General features: G+C 40.5%; 1 protein-coding gene and 1 long non-coding RNA gene across 20 annotated transcripts in view; one reads left to right on the top strand and one right to left on the bottom strand.

Moving 5' to 3' along the window:
- The window catches only part of LOC146398785 (uncharacterized), a 344,076-nt gene that overhangs the window by 40,917 nt on the left and 275,900 nt on the right, over window positions 1–27,259 (bottom strand). For 5 of the 6 annotated variants that reach the window (XR_014817314.1, XR_014817313.1, XR_014817315.1 and 2 more), the window contains exons 4-5: window positions 13,661–13,768; window positions 12,412–12,468 (exon numbers count right to left, since the gene is read on the bottom strand). This is a non-coding gene — a long non-coding RNA (uncharacterized LOC146398785). Of the gene's footprint in view, window positions 1–8,279; window positions 12,469–13,660; window positions 13,769–27,259 lie in introns of those variants that run through there. The other variant, XR_014817311.1, reaches the window with a different exon arrangement.
- The window catches only part of GPATCH2 (G-patch domain containing 2), a 188,915-nt gene that overhangs the window by 131,869 nt on the left and 29,787 nt on the right, over window positions 1–27,259 (top strand). The gene's annotated exons all lie outside the window — the stretch shown is intronic.

The following is a 27,259-nucleotide window of genomic DNA, read 5'->3' as shown; positions in this document are numbered from 1 at the left end:
TCAGATTTCTGCGCAGCACCAAAGAAACCAGGAAGCAGTGGACATATCTTCAGAGTACGGGATGAAATTACATTGTCCACCTAGAACTGTGTACCTTGAGGAACATCCTTCGTATTAAAGATGAAGTAAAACCAGTTGAAGATTTTCAAAAACTAGGCAGTTTTACTACTAACAGACCTTTGCTAGAAGAATTTTTAAAGGATGCATTTTAAGAAAAGGATCTCCCCAGAAACATCTAAGGTAACATAATGAATACTGAGTTAATAAACTGTTAAAGATTTCAGTAAATTAAAAAAAAAAACCAACATTGTTTATATAAATTGACAATTATAAATGTATAATTCATAGGACTTTCCAAAAGACACCCTAAAATACCGGACAACAGCAGCAGCATGTTAAATTGCCCGTGTTGATGATGACTGTTAAAATCCAGCCCAAGGTCCTCGTGAGTTGTTGGGGATGTTTAACCTCATTGGTCAATCGACTAAGAGATTGATGCTCATTAAGACTATATTAAGTATTCATGGTAAAATATCAAAAATAACTGCTAAGTCAAAGGAAATGGATAGTGTAAATCCAAGCCAGTTGGTGGGTTTGGGGTTGAATGGAATAAAACATTACCCCCCAAAATCCATTTAAAAGTCAAGAAAGGGGGAGGGAAGCATAGAGAAAAGGGGACACCGAGAAAACAAAAGTTAGATGTTGAATCAAATCCATACATCAGTAATTAACATAAATAGGGAGTACATTTGTCAATTAAAAGCAAAACTAAGCACATTTGGCTTTTCTTTCAAAATCCAGCTACGCGTGCTTTATAAGAGACAAACCTGAAATAATAGCAAAGAAACATGGAAAACGAAAGGATGGGACAGTATATGCCAGACATACTGTAAAAGAGAGCTCTTGCCAGACAAACTGACTTCAGAGCAAAAGCCTTAATCATTATTCAGTGGTAACAGATTCAAGCTACCCAAAAGGCCATTGATCTTACTATTATGTATACGCAATAAAATAGCTTCAAAAGTGTATAAAGCAAATATTAATAGCAACGTATGGAGAGATCCACTAATTCGCTATCATGGTGCTACTACCACTTAAATATACTTTCTTTTGTTGGTGGGTGGCCGGGGTGGGGGAGCATGGGGGTGGGCAGCATGCAGCAGCTTGATGTGGGATCTCAGTTCCCAGACCAGGGATTGAACCCGGGCTGCAGCAGTGAAAGCCCTGAGTCCTAATCATGAGACCACCAGGGAACTCTCATAGCTTTCATACTATTCATAGTTTAAGCCATCAGAAAAGTTGCATAACAGAAAACTAACAATTTAATGACAATATATAAACCCTTACCTCCAAACGAAGGTATAAGCATTTTCCTCTCAAAGATACATGGAATACTTATAAAAGTGACCTCCTGCCAGGCCAAAGCTGGTATCAACAAATTTTAATGAATATGTATCTTAAAGAGCATATTCCTCGAATGTGATCAAGAGAAATCATTTACAAAAAGATAATTTTTTAAAAGTCTAGAGTTAAAAATACATTTTAAAATAACTCGTGTTGAAAAGTCCTCATGATACTATCGAAACTTGTGGGTTGCAGTTTGATGGTTAATCAGAGGAAACTTTACTACTTGAATTTTTATATTAGAAACCTGGGGAGTTCCCGTCGTGGCGCAGTGGTTAACGAATCCGACTAGGAACCATGAGGTTGTGGGTTCGATCCCTGGCCTTGCTCAGTGGGTTAAGGATCCGGCATTGCCGTGAGCTGTGGTGTAGGTCGCAGCCGCGGCTTGGATCCTGTGTTGCTGTGGCTCTGGCGTAGGCCGGTGGCTACAGCTCCGATTGGACCCCTAGCCTGGGAATCTCCACATGCCGCGGGAGCGGCCCAAGAAATAGCAAAAAGACAAAAAAAAAAAAAAAAAGAAAGAAAGAAACTTGGTCTCAGTTGGTGTTCCAGTCAAGCTCCTGAACTGTAAGATGACTGATTCGAAAGTGTAAGGTTACTGCTTCTCTCTTCCACGATCAACACAGGAGGAATTGAGAAAGAGAAAATGTGCAGAAAACTACCAGCAGCCCCTGTATTAAGGGGGGCGGGGGGGGGGGGTGCTGTCTTGAACTTGGGCTTGTGAGGTGGGAGCAGACGGGATGTGCTCGTGTGCTTTGACCTGAGGCAGGAAGCAGTTCAGCCTGGATACGGGAGAGTGAGATGTGAGAACCTTTGGAATTCTGTGCCAGCCTGTCACCGGCCATGGCCTTGGAACGAAGGGCATCTGCCCCTGACCCAGAGACTCGGACCTCTGGTCTAAGCGTTCTTCCGAATAGAGTCAGGGCAGCTCACCGTGCTGCGTCTGTGAGGAGCCTGGAAAGCTTGGTGGGATGAGATGGCAAATTATCACGTCCTCACCTGCCCCCTACAAACCACAGAGCTGGAGGAACACAGCCCTGATTTTCCCTGAGAACGCCAGGGAGTGTCTTCCTGACAGAAGAGTTATTTGGTGGAGAGGGGTGTGCTATTGTGGTTTTCTGGTGCCCGGGCCTCTGCCCTCTAAGTCAAGGTTCATTCACCTCCAGTTGCACTGCTCGGGGCTGACAGAGAAGGCCGGCCTCTTCCACAGCATCGCCGGCTTGGATGAGATAATAAGACATCGGAGGAGGATGGCATTTTCCAAAGAAAAACAGTAGATTTGGATTACAGATTCCAACAGAGGCAGAAGTGTTAGAACAAACAAGATAAGAATTTGTAATGGGCATTATAAATACTAATTAAAGGAGGTAGAAGAAGATCATAGCAATAGGAAGCAAGAACTAGAACACATAATGGGGGGGGGGTCTTGCAGCATATGGAGGTTCCCAGGCTTGGGTTCGAATCGGAGTTGTACCTGCCGGCCTACACCGCAGCCAGAGCAACGTGGCATCTGAGCCGCATCTGCGACCTACACCACAGCTCATGGCAACGCCAGATCCTTAACCCATTGAGTGAGGCCAGGGATCGAACCCTCATCCTCAGGGACACCAGCAGGGTTTGTTAACTGCTGGGCCATGACAGGAACTCCAGAACAGATAATTCAGAACCCAAAATTTAAGTCCTTCTCAGGTGTTCTCACTGGTGTTTTATAGTTTCCATTGTGTAAGTCTTACAGATGTTTTTCCAGATTTATCCCTAAGCATTTCACCGTATTTTTTGAGGCATGAAAAAGTTGCTGAGGGAAATGAAAGAAAAGCCACATCGCCGGAAATGCACACCTTGTTCCTGGGTCAGGAGACTCAATATTCTTCTTTTATTGTTGTTGTTTTGTTTTGTTGCCTTTTCTAGGGCCACTCCCACGGCATATGGAGGTTCCCAGGCCAGGGGTCCAATTGGAGCTGTAGCCACCAGCCTACGCCAGAGCCACAGCAACATGGGATCTGAGCCACGTCTGTGACCTACACCACAGCTCACCACAACACTGGATCCTTAACCCACTGAGCAAGGCTAGGGACCGAACCCGCAACCTCATGGTTCCTAGTCGGATTTGTCAACCACCGTGCCATGATGGCAACTCCGAGACTCAATATTCTTTTTTTTTTTTTTTTTTTTTTTTTTTTTTATTAAATTTTATTTTATTTTCCCACTGTACAGCAAGGGGGTCAGGTTATCCTTACATGTATACATTACAATTACAGTTTTTCCCCCCACCATTTCTTCTGTTGCAACATGAGTATCTAGACATAGTTCTCAATGCTATTCAGCGGGATCTCCTTGTAAATCTATTCTACGTTGTGACTGATAAGCCCAAGCTCCCGATCCCTCCCACTCCCTCCCCCTCCCATCAGGCAACCACAAGTCTCTTCTCCAAGTCCATGATTGATTTTCTTTTCTGAGGAGATGTTCATTTGTGCTGGATATTAGATTCCAGTTATAAGTGATGTCATATGGTATTTGTCTTTGTCTTTCTGGCTCATTTCACTCAGGATGAGATTCTCTAGTTCCATCCATGTTGCTGCAAATGGCATGATGTCATCCTTTTTAATGGCTGAGTAGTATTCCATCGTGTATATATACCACATCTTCCGAATCCAATCCTCTGTCGATGGACATTTGGATTGTTTCCATGTCCTGGCTATTGTGAATAGTGCTGCAATGAACATGCGGGTGCATGTGTCTCTTTTAAGTAGAGCTTTGTCCGGATAGATGCCCAAGAGTGGGATTGCAGGGTCATATGGAAGTTCTATGTATAGATTTCTAAGGTATCTCCAAACTGTTCTCCATAGTGGCTGTACCAGTTTACATTCCCACCAACAGTGCAGGAGGGTTCCCTTTTCTCCACAGCCCCTCCAGCACTTGTTATTTGTGGATTTATTAATGATGGCCATTCTGACTGGTGTGAGGTGGTATCTCATGGTAGTTTTGATTTGCATTTCTCTTATAATCAGCGATGTTGAGCATTTTTTCATGTGTTTGTTGGCCATCTGTATATCTTCTTTGGAGAAATGTCTATTCAGGTCTTTTGCCCATTTTTCCATTGATTGATTGGTTTTTTTGCTGTTGAGTTGTATAAGTTGCTTGTATATTCTAGAGATTAAGCCCTTGTCAGTTGCATCATTTGAAACTATTTTCTCCCATTCTGTAAGTTGTCTTTTTGTTTTCTTTTGGGTTTCCTTTGCTGTGCAAAAGCTTTTCAGTTTGATGAGGTCCCATGGGTTTATTTTTGCTCTAGTTTCTATTGCTTTGGGAGACTGACCTGAGAAAATATTCATGATGTTGATGTCAGAGAGTGTTTTGCCTATGTTTTCTTCTAGGAGTTTGATGGTGTCCTGTCGTATATTTAAGTCTTTCAGCCATTTGGAGTTTATTTTTGTGCATGGTGTGAGGGTGTGTTCTAGTTTCATTGCTTTGCATACAGCTGTCCAGGTTTCCCAGCAATGCTTGCTGAATAGACTTTCCTTTTCCCATTTGATGTTCTTGCCTCCCTTGTCAAAGATTAATTGACCATAGGTGTCAGGGTTAATTTCCAGATTCTCTATTCTGTTCCATTGGTCTGTCTGTCTGTTTTGATACCAGTACCACACTGTTTTGATGACTGTGGCTTTGTAGTATTTCTTGAAGTCTGGGAGAGTTATGCCTCCTGCTTGGTTTTTGTTTCTCAGGATTGCTTTGGCGATTCTGGGTCTTTTGTTGTTCCATATAAATGTTTGGATTGTTTGTTCTAGTTCTGTGAAAAATGTCATGGGTAATTTGATAGGGATTGCATTGAATCTGTAGATTGCTTTGGGTAGGATGGCCATTTTCACAATATTGATTTTTCCAATCCAGGAACATGGAATATCTTTCCATTTTTTTACATCTTCTTTGATTTCTTTGATTAAGGTTTTATAGTTCTCGGCATATAGGTCCTTTACCTCTTTGGTTAGGTGTATTCCGAGGTATTTGATTTTGTGAGGTACAATTTTAAAAGGTATCGTATTTTTGTATTCCTTTTCTAATGCTTCATTGCTGGTATACAGAAATGCAATTGACTTCTGAATGTTAATCTTATATCCTGCCACTTTGCTGAATTTATTAATCAGTTCAAGGAGTTTTGGGTTTGAGTCCTTAGGGTTTTCTAGGTATAGAATCATGTCATCTGCATACAGTGACAGTTTGATCTCTTCTCTTCCTATATGGATGCCTTTGATTTCTTTTGTTTGTCTAATTGCTGTGGCTAAGACTTCCAAAACTATGTTGAAGAGCAGTGGTGAGAGTGGGCATCCCTGTCTTGTTCCAGATTTGAGTGAGAAGGCTTTCAGTTTTTCCCCATTGAGGATTATATTTGCTGTGGGTTTATCATAAATGGCTTTGATTATATTCAGGAATGTTCCCTCTATACCCACTTTGGCGAGGGTCTTGATCATGAATGGATGTTGAACTTTGTCAAATGCTTTTTCTGCATCTATTGAGATGATCATATGATTTTTGACTTTTTTTTTGTTAATGTGGTGTATGATGTTGATTGATTTGCGTATGTTGAACCATCCTTGTGAACCTGGGATGAACCCAACCTGGTCATGGTGTATAATTTTTTTGATATGTTGTTGGATTCGGTTGGCTAAGATTTTGTTGAGAAGTTTTGCATCTATATTCATCAATGATATTGGGCGATAGTTTTCTTTTTTGGTGGTATCTCTGCCTGGTTTTGGAATGAGGGTGATGGTGGCCTCATAGAATGTCTTTGGGAGTATTCCTTCTTCTTCAACCTTTTGAAAGAGTTTAAGGAGGATGGGCACCAATTCCTCTTTATATGTTTGATAGAATTCACCTGTGAAGCCATCTGGTCCTGGGCTTTTATTTGTAGGGAGTGATTTTATGACCTCTTCAATTTCATTTCTAGTGATTGGTCTGTTCAGTTGGTCTGTTTCTGCTTGATTCAGTTTTGGCAGGCTGTAAGATTCTAGAAAATTGTCCATTTCTTCCAGATTGTCAAACTTATTGCCATATAGTTGTTCATAGTATTCTCTTATGGTTTTTTGTATTTCTGCTGTATCCGTTGTGATTTCTCCTTTTTCATTTATAATTTTGGTGATTTGGGTTCTTTCTCTCCTCTTTTTAGTGAGTCTGGCCAGGGGTTTATCAATTTTGTTCACCTTTTCAAAGAACCAGCTCTTGGTTTTATTAATTTTCTCTATTGTTTTTTGAGTCTCTATTTTATTGATTTCTTCTTTGATCTTTACAATTTCCTTCCTTCTGCTGACTTTAGGACTTCTTTGTTCTTCTTTTTCTAATTCATTTAGGTGGAGGGTTAAGTTGTCAATTTGGGATCTTTCTTCTTTTTTGAGAAAGGCCTGGATTGCTATAAATTTCCCTCTGAGCACTGCTTTCGCAGCATCCCATAGATTTTGAGAGGTTATGTCTTCATTATCATTTGTTTCAAGATAGTTTTTAATTTCCTTCTTGATTTCCTCATTGACCCATTGGTTTTTTAGTAGCATGTTGTTTAGTCTCCATGGAGTAGGTTTTTTCTCTTTCCTTTTCCCATGGTTGATTTCTAATTTCATGGCATTGTGGTCAGAGAAGATACTTGAGATAATTTCTATGCTCCTAAATTTATTGAGATTCGCTTTATGTCCCAATATGTGGTCGATTCTTGAGAATGTTCCATGAGCATTTGAGAAGAATGTGTATTCTGATTTTTTTGGATGTAGTGTCCTGAAGATATCAATTAAGTCTAACTTTTCTATTGTTTCCTTTAGGATCTCTGTTGCTTTATTGGTTTTCTGTCTAGAGGATCTGTCCATTGATGTGAGGGGGGTATTTAGGTCTCCTACTATGATTGTATTCTCATCAATATCTCCCTTTATGTCTGTTAATATTTGTTGTATGTATCTGGGTGCTCCTATGTTTGGGGCATATATGTTGATGATAGTAACATCCTCTCCTTGGATGGATCCCTTAATCATTAAATAGTGTCCTTCTTTGTCTTTCTTTATGTCTTTTGTTTTAAAGTCTATTTTGTCTGATATGAGCGTTGCAACTCCTGCTTTTCTGTCATGTCTATTGGCATGAAATACTTTTCCCCAGCCTTTCACTTTCAATCTATATGTATCTTTTGTCCTAAGGTGAGTTTCTTGTAGGCAGCATATTGAAGGTTTTTGCCGTTTTATCCACTCAGCCATTCTGTGTCTTTTGATTGGGGCATTCAGTCCATTGACATTTAAGGTGATAATTGATAGATGATTATTTATTGCCATTTGATCCTCGTGTTCCAGTTGATTCTATGGTTCTCCATTCTTCTTTTTTTTTTTTTTTTTTGGTTGGATGGTCTCCTGTTATTATCTGCTTGAGTGTATTTTTTTTTTTTCATTTTTTGCAAATGCAATATTTGGTTTTGGCTTGTGGTTGCCCTGTTTTTTAAGTATGCTAACCCCTTCCCATAATTGTGTGTTTTAGCCTGATGGTCCTGTAAGTTCAAACACTTCATTATTATATTAAAATTAAGAAGAGAGACATACATACAAACAAAAAGGATTATTTACCTCCTAACATCCCTTGCCCACATTTTATGGTTTTGATGACTCTTTTATTTTTTTCTTTTTAATTTTATTTTGTTTGAAGCATGTTCATGATTAAATCTGTATGCTGGCTTATTTGAGTGACTGCTCTCTGATTGTATCTTCCTCAGTCCTAGTTCTTCCTCTTCTTCTTCTTCTTCTTTTTTTTTTTTTTTTCTTTTCTTTTTTCTTCCCTTTCCTTCCTTTCTTTTTGGTTTAGAGAAGCCCTTTCAATATTTCCTTTAACCTGGGTTTTGTGTTGCTGTATTCTTTAAGTTTTTGTTTGTTGGGAAAAATTTTTATTTCCCCTTCTATTTTAAATGATATTCTTGCTGGATAAAGTATTCTAGGTTGCATATTTTTTCCTTTGAGCACTTTAAATATCTCTTGCCATTCCCTCCTGCCCTGTAGTGTTTCTGTAGAGAAATCAGCTGATATTCTTATGGGGGTTCCCTTGTAGGTAACATTCTGTTTTTCTCTTGCTGCCTTTAGGATCCTCTCTTTATCACTAACTTTTGCCATTTTTATTATGATGTGTCTTGGTGTGGGTCTGTTTGGGTTCAGTTTGTTTGGGGCCCTCTGTGCTTCTTGTATCTTGAATCCAGTATCCTTTAGATTTGGGAAGTTTCCAGCGATAATTTCTTCAAATATATTTTCCATTCCTTTATCTTTTTCTACTCCTTCTGGAATTCCTATTATGCGTAGATTGGCCCGTTTTATATTATCCCATAGGTCTCTTATATTGCTTTCCAGTTTTTTGATTCGGTTTTCTGTCTGTTGACCAGATTGAGTGATTTCCATTATTCTATCTTCCATATCACTGATTCGTTCTTCTGCATTATTCATTCTGGTTTTTACTGCCCCTAGTTCAGTTTGCATCTCTGCAAATGAATGTTCTAGTTTTTCTTGGCTCCTCCTTATATTTTCTAGCTCCTTTCTGAGGGTATCTGCATTGCTGTTCATATCTTCTCTTAATTCCTTCAGTATTTTCACTATTTCTCTTTTGAACTCCAGGTCTGTCAGACTGCAGAGATCAGTTTCATTGTTGACTGTTTTAGGTGAGTTCTCCTGTTGGTTTGACTGGGGGTGGTTTCTCAGCTTCTTCATCTTGCTTGTTGTCTTCTTTCTCCTGAGGGAGTTGTACTCTCTGTTATCGGGTAGTGTTTGCCTTGTCACTGCCCTGGAATATTTCCTGAGGGCTGTCGTTGTTGGTCAATCTTTTTTTGAGGCAGTGTGGCTTTTCTGGAGTGTTGATGGGACTAACAGTGTTTCTTTGAAGCAAAGGAGGGCTTCCTGAGGGCAGACAGGACTGGGAGGTCCACCCCACGATGGTAGCAGATTTCACTTGGTTCTCAGCACCCCCTGGGGTCTTGGGTGGGTAGCAGGGCCCTTGGAGACTCAAGAGGTTCCTCCCCAGGGCAGCCCGACTCAGAAAGACCGTCTGAGATCTTTTCCCGATTCCGCCAGGCTTGTTGCAGCTTTTCTGGGCTGCAGGGGGTCCTGCCTGGAGCTGGCAGTCCTATGCAGCTGGTCCACTAGGTCTCAGCACCCCTTGGGGTCTTGGGCGGGTAGCAGAGCCTTTGGAGACTCAAGAGGCTCCTCCCCAGAACAGCCCGACTCAGAAAGACCGTCTGAGATCTTTTCCCAAGTCGGCCAGGCTTGTTGCAGCTTTTCTGGGCTGCAGGGGGTCCTGCCTGGAGCTGGCAGTCCTATGCAGCTGGTCCACTAGGTCTCAGCACCCCCTGGGGTCTTGGGCGGGTAGCAGGGCCCTTGGAGGCTCAAGAGGCTCCTCCCCAGGACAGCCCGACTCAGAAAGACCGTCTGGGATCTTTTCCCAAGTCGGCCAGGCTTGTTGCAGCTTTTCTGGGCTGCAGGGGGTCCTGCCTGGAGCTGGCAGTCCTATGCAGCTGGTCCACTAGGTCTCAGCACCCCCTGGGGTCTTGGGCGGGTAGCAGGGCCCTTGGAGGCTCAAGAGGCTCCTCCCCAGGACAGCCCGACTCAGAAAGACCGTCTGAGATCTTTTCCCGATTCGGCCAGGCTTGTTGCAGCTTTTCTGGGCTGCAGGGGGTCCTGCCTGGAGCTGGCAGTCCTATGCAGCTGGTCCACTAGGTCTCAGCACCCCCTGGGGTCTTGGGCGGGTAGCAGGGCCCTTGGAGGCTCAAGAGGCTCCTCCCCAGGACAGCCCGACTCAGAAAGACCGTCTGAGATCTTTTCCCGATTCGGCCAGGCTTGTTGCAGCTTTTCTGGGCTGCAGGGGGTCCTGCCTGGAGCTGGCAGTCCTATGCAGCTGGTCCACTAGGTCTCAGCACCCCCTGGGGTCTTGGGCGGGTAGCAGGGCCCTTGGAGGCTCAAGAGGCTCCTCCCCAGGACAGCCCGACTCAGAAAGACCGTCTGAGATCTTTTCCCGATTCGGCCAGGCTTGTTGCAGCTTTTCTGGGCTGCAGGGGGTCCTGCCTGGAGCTGGCAGTCCTATGCAGCTGGTCCACTAGGTCTCAGCACCCCTTGGGGTCTTGGGCGGGTAGCAGGGCCCTTGGAGACTCAAGAGGCTCCTCCCCAGGACAGCCCGACTCCGAAAGACCGTCTGAGATCTTTTCCCGATTCGGCCAGGCTTGTTGCAGCTTTTCTGGGCTGCAGGGGGTCCTGCCTGGAGCTGGCAGTCCTATGCAGCTGGTCCACTAGGTCTTAGCACCCCCTAGGGTTTTGGGCGTGTAGCAAGGCCCTTGGAGACTCAAGAGGCTCCTCCCCGGGGGAGCCCGCGAGACTCAATATTCTTAAGGTGTCAGTTCTCCCAAAATTTATCGATAGATTCAGTACAGTCCACAGAAAAATCCCATGAGGATATTTTGAAGAAATTGACAAGCAAATGCTAAAATTCACATGGAAATGCAAAGGACTTAGAAAGTTTAACGCTCCCTGACTCCGGGACTTAATTACAAAGCTATAGTAAGCAGGAAAGTGTGCTCTTGGTGCAAAGATAGGAGAAAAAAAAAATCAAAGAAATACACACATACACAGACAATTGATTTTCGACACAGTACAAAGGTACTTCAGTGGAAAAAAAAATCGAGTTTTCAACAAATGGTACTGGAGCAATCGAATATCCATTTGCAGACGTGAACTTTGACCTATACCTCATTCCACGCAGCACACTAACGTATGGTAACCAGAAACCGATTTTTGCATGGGCACAGAATGGGGGCCAGGGAGGAACTGGAAGGAAAGATTACCAAGGAGCTGTGGGGGTGAAAAAAAAAATAGGGGGGTAGAGTTTCCTGGTGGCTCAGTGGGTTAAGGACCTGGCATTGCCACTGCTGTGTCTCCACTCACTGTTGTGGTACAGGTTTGATCCCCAACCTGGGAACTTAAGCATGCAGTGGGCACGCCCAAAAAACTTTTGTAATAAAAGACAAGGACCTGTTGGAGTTCCTGTGGTGGCTCAGTGGTTAACGAATCGGACTAGGAATCATGAGGTTGCGGGTTTGATCCCTGGTCTTGTTCAGTGGGTTAAGGATCCGGCATTGCCGTGAGCTGTAGTGTAGGTTGCAGACGTGGCTCGGATCCCATGTTGCTGTGGCTCTGGCGTAGGCCGGCGGCTACAGCTCTGATTAGACCCCTAGCCTGGGAACCTCCATGTGCTGCAGGTGTGGCCCTAGAAAAGGCAAAGAAAACAAAGCAAAAAGACAAGGACCTGATGAGGTGATGAGTGTCTTCATTATCTTGGTTATGGGGATGGCTTGCCACACGTGTACCTAAGTCCAAACTTAAGAAATTGTATACTTTTGCTTATGTCAACCACACCTCCATAAAGATCTTTAAAAAGAAATTTTTTTTAAAGTAAGATTTTCAGTGACTTTCTGTTTCGTTCAGAGTGAGAGCCACAGTCTTTGTCTTGCTCACTGGCCATGTGTGGTCCATCCCTGCCCTTCTCTGGTTCCATCCCTGCCCTTATCTCCTCCCACTTGACCTCACCTGCTCCAGGCACAGTGGCTTCTTTCCTGTTTCTCCAACACACCGACCCTGCCTGCATCTCAGGGCCCTTCCACTCCTAGTCCCGCTGCCTAGAACACTCTTCCTGAAACTGTCCATGTGGCTTGTTCCCCCATTTCCTTAGAGCCCATGTCAGAAAGGCCCACACTCCACCAGCACTGCTTTCTGTGCCTTCCTTCTCGTCTCCATCACCTTTAAGCTTCATGAGGGCAAAATCTTTGCTTTACTCATTGTGGATGCCCAACTCCCCAAACGATGCTTGACACATAGGACCTAAATATTGGCAGCATACACTGTTAGAGAATGAATTTGCAATTGAATCTCCGGTAGCCGAGTGCACTGATTGAGTCCCGATCTTGGCCTCTGTGTGCTGCCTCTGCAATCAGAGTACCTGGCTGCAGAGCCCAGTTTCACCACTTACCAGCTGGAGGTGATCCTGAGCCAAATCCGTAGCCTCTCTGTCCCTCCGTTAACTGATCTACGAAGAAAATAGTAATACTGAGCTGGTAACATTGCCGTGAAGGACTGTGTGAGTTAATGCCTGTGAAGCATTTAAACTGTAAGCGTTCAGATGTTCCCTTGTTGCTGCAGGTACGATACTGTCATTTCCGTCTGTGTGCTTCCTAAGCACTTGTTACATTTTCTCCTTTATTATATTTCTCATGAACATAATTGAGAATGTCAGATCATTCTGAAAGGCACAGTGAAGTACAGCTGGCCTCAGCCCTGCTTTTCCCATTCTCTAATTCCAATCTAAAGAAAATGACTGTGAATTCTTTTAGCCATTTCTTCCAGCACTGACCGAAGGTGCATGTTCGTATTACTGTTTCTGGAAGGTTTTGGTTTAGCATTACCTATTGACTTCCTGCTGTGTGGCCTGTGCACACACCCACATCTGCATTTCTTTCTTTCTTCCGCATGGTTGTATCATAATATTAGACTGAATCGATGTACATGGCTGGCATCAGTATAATTAGGCCTATAGTATAATTAGTATATCAGTATAATTAGGCCTATATTCCTGGGTGCATGCCTTTTCTGTTTTTCATTTGATTTCTCAGTGCCCAGCCCATCTGTACACAGAACTGTCACTCCCGCTCTGTTCCCTTTCTTGGTGGCACCCTTCTTGGAGCCCCCCATTTTTCAGATCCCTTCTGGACAGTGTGCTGCCCGGACCTGCTGCACCCGTGATGCCCTGGGGTTCTCTCCTCATGTATCCTCCCGGGGCTTTCCTCATCTCTCTCCTCTGTGGAATTTCACTTTCCCTGCATCGCATAAGCGTGGCTTTTCCTGAGCTTTCTGAGAATGAATGGGAGGGGTTACGTTTGTGAGACTCTGCATCTCTGAAAAAGTCTTTATTCTGTCTGGTCTCACATTGATTGATGTAGCTGGAAACTGAATTCTGGTATGAAAACCATTTCACCTCCGCATCATGAAGGCACCGCTCCAGTGCCTTTAGTTTCCATGGTTGCTGTTCTCTCTGTTCTCCTATTATTTGGATGTTGGAGCGCCCTGCCCTGATCCTCCAGGTTTTGGGGTTTTTGTTTTTTTTTTTAACTTTTCTGCATTATTGTTTTTAAAGATTTCTGAACAGGTTTATTAATGATATGTCCCAAATCTTTTCTTGATTTAAAAAAGATTCTTTAATGCATTGCCGTTTTAGAGCTCACCTTATTTCTTTCAGCATTCCTTTCCTGTGTCCTCCGTGTCTGGTCTGGTGGATGTGGTATATTTTCTTGTCTCTCGGAGGCGATCTGTTGTTTTAGGCATGGGACAACCTGTGCAGGTAAAATAACACAGAGTGATCAGATTTGCTCATGAAAATTGTGTCACACGTTTATTAGCGCAAGATGAAAAGTCTTCGCGTTCTTTATGCGTTTTTCCGCGTTCCTCCCTTGAGAGCCATTTTCTTCCTCAGTATTTTTAATATTGTCTTGACTTTTCTTACCCCTTTTGGGTGAGTGACTGCACTTCCCTTTCTCCTCCGGTGGAAAAATGTAAAGGTTAGAGAAGGAAACTGTCATGCATCCGATCAGTAAATTTTAGGACCATTTACTCCCAGAACATACCAGGCAGGTAAGAAAAGATAAATGCATACGCGGTCTGCTGTTAATGACTCAAAGCCGAGATTTTGGAGGTGCGTGACGACAGCCCGCTCTTAAGGTGGGCATTCTTCACTGACCCCCGGAATGAGTAAAGGGCTGTGCATGTACAGCTCAGCCTTGGGAACGAGGCTCATTTCACCCTCAGCTCCCTGGAGGGGCGGTGGGTTCCAAGCTCTCCCCCGAGGGTTTCAGGGACATGGTCACCAACGCCCCTAACTATAATGCAGTTTGGCAGTCTTCTGGGTGTCTAATTGATGGCATTTCTCTCTTTTCCTTTTTGCCACCCCCACTTTAATGTTCATCTAGGCTCTGTAAGTCAACGAGGGCGGGGATTGTCTTTTTTCCTAGTCTTCCACCATTTTTATGTCCAGGAGTACCAAGGAGGTAGCAACTTAATCACCTAACCCGCTGCAGTGATTTCAGCCTGTTCTGTCCGCAGTTGTGCTCATCAGTATCAGGCTTTGTGTTCTAACGTTTCCTGTACTTGCACCTCCTCCTCAAAGGGCGGCATTGCTTTGGGCTCCTAACTGGCTTCTCATTCTGCTCACATCTCCTCCCAGGCTCCAGTTACCACCAAGAGTGCTCGTCACCACACACCATTCCATCACAGCCAGAGAGTTACTCATGAAATAGTAATGCATTGTGTTTGTTCATAGACTTACTGTAAACATAATTAGCATTTGCCTTCTTTTATGATATGATACTTTGTGGATCCTGCAATCAAACTTTTGGCTGATTCTGTAACAGTAAACTAATTGAAACACTGATTGTTAACAGAGGTATAATTTGGTGTAATTGATTTAAGTGACACTGGTCTTACACATCTTCCTTTCAGTTTGTTGGTTCATTCTTCATCCCTATGGGAAGCCTTTATCATAGAGTAGCTGGGTCAGATATTGAGAGGCGTGACAATTTTTCATCATAACATCACCCTCATATATTCATTTGATGCGTTCCCCTAAGAGTTTATGTTGCAGTGTTTGAAGTTACACGTTTCCTGACTTACATTTCTACGTTTATATCTTATTGATTATTCCCATCAGATACTTCTGTTCGATTAGACTGTGGGGTTTTTATTTTCTAGTCATTCTTCCATTTCTTCAGTGTTGTTTGTCCATTTTCCTGCTACGAAGTTTCATCTTTACTGTGTATTATCTCTCCCCTAGCATCAAATTTGTGTCTAGAGTTTGTTCATGCCATTCACCCATTTTAATAAACCTTAAAACCTTTGAAAACATAAATGAAACTTAGGCAAACACAAAACTCTTTCAATAAATAAATGCATGAAAGCATATACAATTATTTTTAAATACCACAACATACTACCTGTCACTATCAATATTTAATAAGTAACAGCCATGGTTTTTGAGTGATGGTTGCATGTAATAGGCTATTACCCACAGTGGGACACACACACGCGTGCACACACACACACACACACTCACACACAACCAGCCCAACGTTGAGACAATGACGCACCTAAATGTTTTATAAAAATACTAGTGAGGTCTAGGTTTACTCTTTAACCTGTGTCTTTCTTTTACATTTCAGACTTGATAGTCGAACCTTTTATTTTTTACTTTAGTATATGTAATTTTATACTTCTCGAAATTAGAAAATCTTTTCGTCTTACTTCACCTTGTTTAAAATTACAATGAAATAATTTCACATTGTTTCTCATATCATAATCTTTGGTTAATACCAGAAAGTTCAATAGAGGCTTCTCGATCAAAAGTCTGCAAGACACACATGAAACAATGCCTGATGCTAAGTGATGAACCATTCTTGAAAAGATCTTGCTTTTTTAAATACGCTTTGTGTGATTAGTCTTTATTGTTCTAAGAATCCATACCCAAAGATTAATAGTAGATCATGTCAGGGCCTTTCCTTTCAGATCTGGCATCTTTGGGGGTTTATTTATTATCATTTATTTATATACTTTTTTTTTCTACTATACAGCATGGTGACCCAGTTACACTTACATGTATACATTCTTTTTTCTCACATTATGTGTTTCATCATAAGTAACTAGACTGGAATACTACTCAGCCATAAAAAAGAACAAAATGATGTCATTTGCAGCAACATGGATGGAACTAGAGACTCTCATCCTTAGTGAAGTAAGTCAGAAAGAGAAAGACAGATACCATATGATATCACTTACATCTGGAATCTAATATAAGGCACAAAGGAACCTTTCCACAGAAAAGAAACTCATGTACTTGGAGAATAGACTTGTGGTTGCCAAGGGGGAAGGGGAGGGAGTGGGAGGGACTGGGCGCTTGGGGTAAATAGATGCAGAATGTTGCCTTCAGGATACATTAGCAGTGGGATCCTGCTGTGTAGCACTGGGAACTCAGTCTAGTCACTTTGGGGGTTTTTTTAACTTGCCCTGTTTCTCTATTTACGTGATTTTTGCCATTTACATTTACTCTTATGAAGCACCAAGGCTCAACTAGGCAGCCATCTGTGGTGTGATCTGAAATCAAATAAAAACATTTTTATTGCCAATATTATTAAAATTCTACTTCATATTTTAAAATATATTTCACGTTTGTTAATTCACTTCCACTTGGTTCTCAGAAGCATTACATTGTTCTTCTACTTAGCGCCAAATGATTTGATAATCCCTAGATACTGTGTGTTCTAAGTTCTTATGTTATCAATTAATAGTGAAGACGAGGAAGAGATTAACTCTTTCTCTTTTGCTGTCACCTTCTTGCCTGATTAGTAACAAAAAGAATCTAGTTCGAAAAAGAAAAAAAATGGCAGTAGAGTTAATCCGAGAATCAGCATAAGTCCCATCGCATTCTCACACACACACGCACACGCACACGCGCACGCACACACATGCACGCATATCAGCTTTCTCCCATCCGGTTAGGAAGAGCATTCCTATTTACATTAATACAGAGCACATTTGCCTGCATATGTGATGCAAGTCACTGCATTTTGTTGCAGATGTAACAAACAGAATTACAGCTGTTCCCTCTTTGCTCTCCTAAACATCCAAAGATGTTTAAGGATTCAGTTTGCTCAGTCTTCCCCGTAGTGTCATCTGTTATTTGGGAAGGAGACCTAATTTGCTACAGATACAAAACTATTTGTCATTTTGCAGGTTTGCCAAAAATAAATGAAACTATTAATTAGTACATTTTTGAGCAGCTGTTAATAAATTGGGATAACTGTTCATTAGAATACTGGTTAATGACACGGACTATATTTGGTTAGTGTTGCTTTTCACAGAAATATATCCACAAAATTAAATGTAGCTGCAAAAGTAAGCGATGCTTCATTTTAATTATTTAAAATGAGAATTACCTATCCTGTGTTAGTAAATTTAAAATCTAATTCAAAATGAATGCTCCTTTGTCACATTAAAACGAATGATTCAACACCATATTTTAAAGCAAGTCACTCCAAATTTTATATTACTTTATATTGTAAAATAATGACTTGAATCTGCATTGCCATACTAATTAAAAACAAAACAAAACAAAAAAACACTTCAGAGTTCCTGTTTTGGCCCAGCGGGTTAAGAACCCAACATAGTGTCCCTGAGGATGTGCATTCAATCCCTGGCCTCTCAGTGGGTTAAGGATCTGGCATTGTCACTGCAGCACCTGGGGTCGCCACTCTTGCGCAGGTTCAGTCCCTGGCCCAGGAAGTTCCACATGCCGTGGGCACAACCAAAAAAATAAAATAAGGGAAATAAATGAATAAATAAATAAAACTTATAGTCCTTTATCATTTTTCCTTTCCAAACCTAAAATTAGCAATTAAATTTTACTGTTCTAAAAGTTTACTCAACTCTCCACACAGAAAAGTATATTTTAGATTATTTTAATTCATTCATCTGTGTGAATTAACAATTAGGAAATATCCACATATTCCCTTTAATTAGAATGTATGCAAACAACTATATATAAAGTAGATAAGCTACAGGGTTCTACTGTATAGCCTAGGGAACTGTATTCAGTATCTTGTAATAGAACATAATGGAAAAGAATAGGAACACACACGTGTACCTATATACGTGTAATAACGGAGTCACTTTACTGTACACCAGAAACTAACTCATTTGTTTAAATCAACTATATTTAAATTCATATATATATATATATACATATATATATATGTATATATATATATATAGAAAAAAAGGAAACATTAAATTTGGTGTACATCTCCGTCAGAGCTCTTAGGGGGGAGAAAAAGAATATGTATTCCACATTATTTCATTCTCAGACTGTCTTCTGCCTCCTATCCTTTTGGCATCCTGAAATTTTAAACTTCCTTGCCAAAATTTTAAATTAGTGATTATAACTATTTTAAACAGTTATTACACTAAATAAAAGTATCAGCCGATGTGAATTTTGAGAGACAGCTTTTCAGTTGAATGTGAATAACCCACACAGAACAAAAAGGGACTTGCCATTTGCAATAAATGTTGTGTCCCGTGTGGGGTAAATAAATTAAAAAATTACTCCCTGGTGAAACATTCATTACTCTTGCCCTGTTCTCTTGAAATCTGATAGATAGACCAGATATTTCCATATAGCTGAACGTATACACAGCCTCCCACCTCTGGAACAGCGGTTGAATCTGGCCACGGTCACTGAGAATGGAGACGAGTCAGCCTATGAGAGCTGTTCCAGTGTCCTGTGGCCGAAATAAATTTGTCGTCTGACGTTCCCTTCCTTAAGGACCGATGTCTGTTTCACAGTCTGCCCTCTGCAGCTTGGTCCTGTGATTAACTAGGATGGACCCAGAACTAACCTTTCACTCCCAGATGCTTCCCTAGGAAATGGGGATGGCACCCCCGCAGGCCACTTCTGCTGCTGCATTAGAACTTCATTACCAGGACCTCTGGAGAGCTCTTCATCCAGCGTGTGTGTGTGCCAGAGTGCTCCCCCAAAGAACAAGCTTTCCTAACTCGTTAGGAAAACACTCGCTGTAAAAACTAATATTTTAAATTGGCAGTCCAGTAAGCCAGACCATCCGTGTACCTCCGATCCCCAGAATAAACCTAGTAAATCCATCTGCCACATGGGAACAATTTAAAATACTATTTTATGCTTGTGGAACAGAAATGACATCAGCTCTTGAATTTTAAGGTACGTAACTGTGGATAATGTAATAGGAATCATTTGCCATCTAAAAAATGTGATGCATATGCAAGTGATTAGAACATTTTACTATTTCCCTTAGTTTATAAATATATTCAGACATTAAACTCTTAACTATCACTTGGTTCAGCTCATTTTAATTTCCTTTCACTTATAAGCCATTATTTAAAAATAAATTCCGGTATCACAAAATAATACCCCATAGAGTTAGAACTGGTTTTAAAAGCATCAGTTTCCTTATAATCAGTATTTTTCCTTGCCCTTTCTCTGTAGAAATATCTTTTCATCACTCCGTAGTGATTTGTTTATATACTGAGATATTTTGGGGAATTTACCTTTTGTTTACTTCATATACTTCCGATCAATTCCAACTCATGCCCAATTATATTGTACTAAATTAACATAATTCAACAGATGTTGATATTTAAATGTTTTCTGGCATTCAAATCTTGGACAGCTGTCTTCGAGCTTGGGGAAAAGGCAAACATTTAGAGTTAAATGCTGAACATATGCTTAAATTACTAATTAGAAAGATGGAATAAAAACTATGCATTATCCTTTCTAAGGACAATAAACCCCAGATAGGGATTTCTGTAATCTTTTTATATCAAGTTATAGTCCAGGGGTGTATACAGATGAGATGACATAGACTTCATGGATAACTTCATTTAATTTCAGGTTTGATCACTTAAAAATTATGGAGAGGCTAACCAAGATATGAAAAACCTATCATGACTTCACACTGGCAGTCTTAAGAGTTGAAAAGATGCCTTTTCATTTGCAATGTCAGGATGGTGAAAACAGTTTTTAACAATATTTTATTATGGAAACTCTCATCAGAAGCAGAAACACGGAAAACTATAAACTTAATGTATCTACCAGCTGGCTTAGATAATTATATGTGGCCGACTTTGATTCATCTGTATCTTATTTTGACTGAACTGTATCAGTATATTTCTATTTAAAAAACAAAAACAAAACAGCGTCTTTTTAAAAAAGTACAGTATCACGTTATCCCATCTATTCTAAAAGCAGTAATTCGTTAATATATATGCTTATATATGTATATGTGTATCTACATATAGGAATAGTTGATACCCGTGTCGCCAGTTATTTCGTGACCTCGTCTTATACATTGTTTGAAGTGGGATCCAAATGAGATCTGTCTGTTACAACTGGTTGATAAATATGCATGTGTGTGTGTGTGTATGAATCAAGTTCCCGATTTAAAAGCCCGCCTCCCCCTTTGTTTTTTCCTTGAAATGTTTTGTTTGAAGGAGTCATGTTGTTTGTCCTATAAAGGTTCCCACATCTGAGGAATGTTGATGATTTTATCCCCAGGGTGTCGTGGAACATATTTCCCTGTCTCTTGTGTTTTCCGCAGTGGGTGTTGCAAGCTACAGAGTTGATTCGATTCAAATTCAGTTTTGGCTTGGTTTGGTTTGGTTTTGGTAAAACTGTTCCGGAGGTGGTGGTGTGTGCTTTTGTCCCCTTCCCGCGTCTTTCTGTGCTTTACCAACAGAGGGATCGTTGCCCAAATTCATTCATTAAGAGTGACGGGAACGGTGATGCGTTAATTCTGTCACCTCCCTTTGGTTCGTTGATTGGATCACTTCTGTTTAAAACTGGGCGCCTTCAAATACTTGATGACTCTGAGGTATGGATCATGCAAGAAAAGCAAGATAAATACTTGATCCTTTCTCTTTAGTTATAGTTACCCGTTTTCAAAATTTATTGATTCCTTACACTTCTCAGAGGTGACCAGTGAAATTCTATTGTTTTTATTTATTTATTTTTTAACTCATGTGATGTGTTTCCATCCATCCATTCATTATTATCCTAATCAAAGTTAAAACTGGCCCATTTGGGGGCAATGGGAGATTGTTTAAATTGGTTCCTGAGTCTGTTTCCTTGCCTCTAGTGTTTGCTTTCTTCCTTGCCTTCTGGTGTGTTTACGTGTTCAAGACCTTCCTGGACCTCTCCTGGCCTAGACCAAGAATCAGCCGGTGTCTTAAAACATGCGGTCCCATTGACTGGAAAATGCTTTCAGAAGCCACGATCTGGGTATGAGGGATGTCATTATTTCTCCCTTTCTAGCAAAATGACAGAATTCTTTTTAACGTGTTAGCATGTTGGTACTGATAGTTCCAGTTCAGATTCAAGACTTTATTTTTTTTTTTATTTACCATCGTTGATTTTCATCTGTCCACTTTTAACGTTAAAAATGTAACCTCTGGTGACACCATGATAATTGCTCTTTTAACTGATCCCACCGTATCCACCCACCGAATAGTCTCAGAATCCCTCTACCATTATGACCACTAATAAAACAATGCCTGAAAATAGTTTAGGGTTTTTTTTTTCCCTTTTTCTCTCCTTTTTGTACTGAGTGTATATTTCACTAGGAATGTGTGGTCAAATTCTTGTGTTTTAAAGTCACTTGAAATCGTTTCTCTAAGTGTAGATATATCAATCCATAGTAAGGTATATTTGTGTCATTTTAATTTTCACAGACTGCTTTTTAAAAACATTTCATTTTGTTTCGTAATAATACAAACATAGTTACAGCTTCCACAATCAAATCTCCTCAGGAAGTTATTTTCAAAGAAGTCTAATGAATACTCAATCCTTGCCACTTATCCCCCCGATACAGGTACTATTACTTTTTTCTATTTATGGGTTATCCTTCTATTGGCTTTTTTTTTTTTTCCAATTTTTAAGATAAGCAGACGTATCTTTCTCTCCTTACTTTTCTGTTTCCTCTTCTGTCACCCTCTAGTATACCGCTGATTTTTATTAAGATTAATTTTTTGTAATAATCGCATCTGCATTAATGTTTTTGTGTAACTGCTTTGTCCCCGCGCCTTTTGCAGGGTGGAGGGCTGCTTACAAGCAGTTCCCTCCTCTGAGCAATACTGAAGTAAGCTAGGACCACTTTGCCCTTCTCATCCCTCTCCCAGTCCTTCAATTTGAAGGAAATTATTTCTCTGCTAATACCTTTAGAACAGTCAGCACATTCATTGTGTTTTTCGTGTATGGTCTTCATTTTCTCTCCATTTTTAGCTAGCTGTGCTCTATGTACATTGAAGCATAGGGCCATTCAATACCATACTGTCTCCTTAGTTTCAATTCTCATTCAGTTCATTTAGTTTTAAGTCTATAAATAAGTGTATTTTTACGGGTCCCTATAAAACCTGAAGTTAGTGCTTTTCTATTCTTTGTTTTGCACAAGGTTGATTCTCTAGTTGATGCCTCTGGAAGGGCTCCTCTTGAATAACATTCCCCGAGCCCCTGCGTATTATTAATGGTTTGTCCAGGTCCTGTATATTTAAAGGTCACTTTAGCCAGATGTATAATCTATGGCCCACATTTCCCTTCCTTAACTATTTTAAATATGTTACTCCATTGTCTGTATAAAACGTTGTTTTCAGGAGTTCCCTGTGGCTCCGTGAGTTAAGGATCCAGCATTGTCACCACTGTAGCTTGGGCTGTGGTGCGGGTTCAGTCCCTGGCCCGGGAATTTCTGCATGCCACAGGTGCAGCCAAAAGGAAAAAAAAAAAAAAAATGTTGTTTTCAGTGTCTGATACAGTCTTATTTTCTTTCACATATCAGTGGCTTAATTTTGCCTGGATGCTCAGTGTCTATTTTCCTTTTCTGTAACACCCAAGAATTTGACTAGACTATATTCTGATGTTGGTCATTCTGTGTGTTTTCCCCAAGGATGAAGTATGCCCGTTAAATGGATAGTTTTACTACTTTTAAGTTAAATTTCTTTTTTTTTTTTCTTTTTTCTTTTTCCACTGTACAGCATGGGGACCAAGTTACATATACATGTATACATACTTTTTCCTCCCATTGTTGTGTTGCGATGCTAAGTATCTAGACATAGTTCTCAGTGCTACACAGCAGGATCTCATTGTAAATCCATTCCAAGAGCAATAGTTTGCATCCATTAACCCCAAGCTCTTGATCCCTCCTACTCCCTCCTTCTCCCCCTTGGCAGCCACAAGTCTATTCTCCAAGTCTATGATTTTCTTTTCTGTGGAAATGTTCATTTGTGCTGTATATTAGATTCCAGTTATAAGTGATATCATACCATATTTATCTTTCTCTTTCTGACTTACTTCACTCTATGAGAGTCTGTAGTTCCATCCATGTTGCTGCAAATGGCATTATGTTGTTCTTTTTTATGGCTGAGTAGTATTCCATCATCTATATATACCTAATCCAGTTGTCTTGTTGATGAACATTTGGGTTGTTTCCATGTCTTGGCTATTGTGAATAGTGCTGCAGTGAACATGCAGGTGCATGTGTCTTTTTTAAGGAAATTTTTGTTTGGATATATGCCCAAGAGTGGGATTGCTGGGTCATATGGTAGTTCTATGTATAGCTTTCTGAGGTACCTCCATACTGTTCTCCATAGTGGTTGTACCAGCTTACTTTCCCACCAAGAGTGCAGGAGGGTTCCCTTTTCTCCACAACCCCTCCAGCCCTTGTTATTTGTGGACTTCTTAATGATGGCCATTCTGACTGGTGTGAGCAGACCGATCACTAGAAATGAAATTGAATACATCATAAAAACACTCCCTACAAGATAAATTTCAAGATTTTTCTCCAATTATGACTTTTCATATTTATTTTGTGTCATTGCTTTGGTTTTTTGTTTTTTGTTTTTTTCAAAATTTCCTTATTATACATATTGGGCCTTCTTTGCCTGTCTGTCTTCTGTAGCTGTCACTTTCTCTCAAATCTTCTTTTTTATTTTTAACATTTTTATCTTTTGCACTTTCCATTTTTCATCCTGTTATTTTCTACTTCATCATATTTATTCACTCTTGTGTTCTAGTTCAGTTTGCATATTTTGAAATGCTTTTTTTCTTTTTATTTCCTTTGTTGTCTGAACACTGTCTTCTCTCTGGTTAGTTATTGTCCAAAAGTTCTTTGTTACAGTACGTGTTACTATGTGGATTCAAAAATGACAGTGTTGCTGCAACTGTATTATCAGGATACTCTAATGATAACTTTTTTTTTTTTTAACAATTCTGGGATTCCAGGATTTCTATATAGCTTACTTATTTTTCAGTGAGGAAATAAGTGATGAGAGTGTTGTGATCGGGCTTACGTTTCTCTACTGATACATGGAGCATGTCATGGGTTTCTCATCTTTTCATATGATATGGTCTGTATTTCCTTAAAAAACGATGGTTCATGCACAACGTCCACACACCTTTGACTTTTTATGCCAAGCGGATGAAAGGCACTAAGCCAGGTGACGTGTATGGTGTCTGCATCCAGGTCAGGAAACCCTCGGCACTGTCCTTTACTCCTTTCGGCCTCTCACTCTGGTCCCCATCGTTGCTTCTCCACAACCGAGGAGAATGACATTGGGAAAACTCATCCGTTGGAGTGTTCTTAAAAATTCTTAGCGGCTTCCCATTGCCCCTAGGATGACATCCAAAACATGGTTTGCAGGGCTTTTCTTGGTCTCACCCCTCTTACTATTCCAGCATCATCTCCAATTACTCTTTACCTTGAAACCTATATGCCAGTAAACATCATAGTTCATATTAAAGTACCATATGGTTACAAAAGTACCATGTAAAAGTACCAAGTAGTTCATATAGAAGAACCATACAGAGTGCCCTGGTGCCCTGGTAGACTAAGGATCCAGCATTGTCACTGCTGTGGCACGAGTTCAGTCCCTGGCCCGGGAACTTCTGTGTGCTGTGGGCATAGCCAAACAAAAACAAAACAAAAAATTAACAAGTGTTAGTGATGTATAGCAGTACCTCAGTATCCACAGGGGATTGGTTCCAAGACACCCCCTCAGTCATACCAAATCCATAAATGTTCAAGTCCCCATATATAAATTGGTATTGTATTTGCATATAACCTACACGCGTCTTCTCATTTACTTGAAATCATCTGTAGATTACTTATAATACCCAATACAATGTAAATGCTGTGTACATAACTGTAAGTACAATGTAAGTGCTATGTAAATAGTTGCTGGCACACAGAAAATTCAAGTTTTGCTTTGGGGAAATTTCCAACATTTTTTTCCAAATATTTTCCATCCCAGGTTGGTTGAATACACAGATGCAGAACTTGTGAATACTTAGGACAAATTTTATTTTACGTTAACTCGTTTAATTTCCAAAATCACCCTATGAGAGATTCTTATTATCTCCACTGTATATATGAGGAAGGACAGAGAGGAGTTTAACTTTCCCAGGTCAAATGGTAGATATTTTATATATGAGGAAAGACAGAGAGGAGTTTAACTTTCCCAGGTCAAATGGTAGAAAACTTATACAGCAGCTTACTTCTAAGGCATATAAAAATTAACTTGACCATTTTCTAAAATCTATTATCTTGTTTTTAAGAAAAACCATTAACTCTTCTAAAATAGTCATTTTAAATATTTAGGTTACTTAGCCATAAAAAGTGACAGTTGGACTAAACACACCAAGTAAGATTTCTGTTTGATCATTCAGCATGTTTTCTGAAAATTAAAAAATAGAAGGGCTTCCATTGTTTTCTGAAGAAATGCATTATATAGATAAGAAGAGGAAAGAGTTTATATTTGACATAAATTTCTGTAGGCTGTTTCCTCATTGACATTAAAGGCAATAGACCTTCTGGATATAGAGAGTAATAGACCTGATTTACCGAAATTATAAAAGATGTTTGGTTCAAAGAACTCGGTGGCAAAACTAATCCTGAGCATAAGCTCATGCACTCCAACTCTGCAGGTATTTCGGCTGAATTGAATTAGGAGGGTCCCGAAGTGCTGTCCTCCTAACTATTGAACCTTAGTGTCCATAGAGTCCTCGCAAGCATCCCGGTACCTTCCCTAGCTATTGCACTGTATCGCACAGTCTGGTAGACCCCGGCTAACAAGTCTGTAAAAATTTTACATACGTGATGTTCGCTAATCTGCCAGAAACTGTCATGGAAGAGAAGGAACTGAAAGCATTCCTTTCCCAAAGTTACACTTGGTGAAATGCAAAATTATGTGGCATTTACCATCAAGGTGCCCGCATGTACTTTAAAAGCTGATTTATGTGTACAAGCTTGATTTTCCAGATATTTATATCCCAAAGTCCAGGTTACAGGTCACATAAGTGTTGTGGTTTTCTATTTCCGTAAATAAGCATTTCTTTATTACAGAAATTGGAACTTCAATAAAAATATTGACTATCAGGAAAAACAAGTCACTCTGAAAACTCTGGCATGTCTTGTTACATGTCACCCAGTGACTATTTAATAAATGCCTGAATTGGCGAGGCTTGTAAGAACCAAGGGAAATTTTTTTTTTTAAATCAGATATGGACCCCACTGCCTTCTAGCCTATAGTCTAGCTAGAATATTAATTCATGTACATATAGGGGTATAGTTTAAGGTAGAAAACATTGTTTTCTCCAAGGAGTGAGAGATTATTCTGGTAATGGCAACCAGAAAAGGCTGCATGAAGGAGGTAGGCATTTCAGCTGGGTCATAGGTTCCCAGTTGAAGTCCATCAATAAGCAATAATTTATCCTAAATTCAGGTGAGTTTGTATTAAGTGGTCATTCTGTCGGACATATTCCAAAGTGGAAATAACTCGTATGCATTTCAGAAGTTTTAAGACGTTCTAGTCCATCATCACAACATGCAGTCTTCATTACCTCATCAGGGTGGAGATCAGAGCGGCAACCGCATTCTCCGTCACTTGTCAGTAGTCAGACACTCAGCAGGTGCACACACATGACAGCGTGTCGAATGAGGACACTACCTGGAGCCCCCTCTCAGCAGGCAGAGTCACGGGCCACCTTACAGAAATCAAAACTGAGCTAGGTCTTCAGCCCGTATCTGCCAAGTCAATCACGCACGTGAATTCTAGGCTCTATTGAATGAGCAAAACCTCAACTTTAAGAGCTGCCTTAGATGGAGTTCCCATTGTGGCTCCGCGGTAAAGAACCTCACTAGTAACCATGAGGATGCGGGTTCAATCCCTGCCTCGCTCAGTGGGTTAAGAATCCAGCATTGCCA

This window comes from Sus scrofa, chromosome 10, assembly GCF_054392235.1.
Source record: "Sus scrofa isolate SSC_HxYL_T2T_F1_AM1 chromosome 10, Sscrofa_HxYL_maternal_Yorkshire_Landrace_v2.0, whole genome shotgun sequence".
Lineage (NCBI taxonomy): Eukaryota > Metazoa > Chordata > Mammalia > Artiodactyla > Suidae > Sus > Sus scrofa.
Note: the sequence above shows the minus strand (reverse complement) of the source record. Positions and strands in the feature narration are given on the sequence as shown.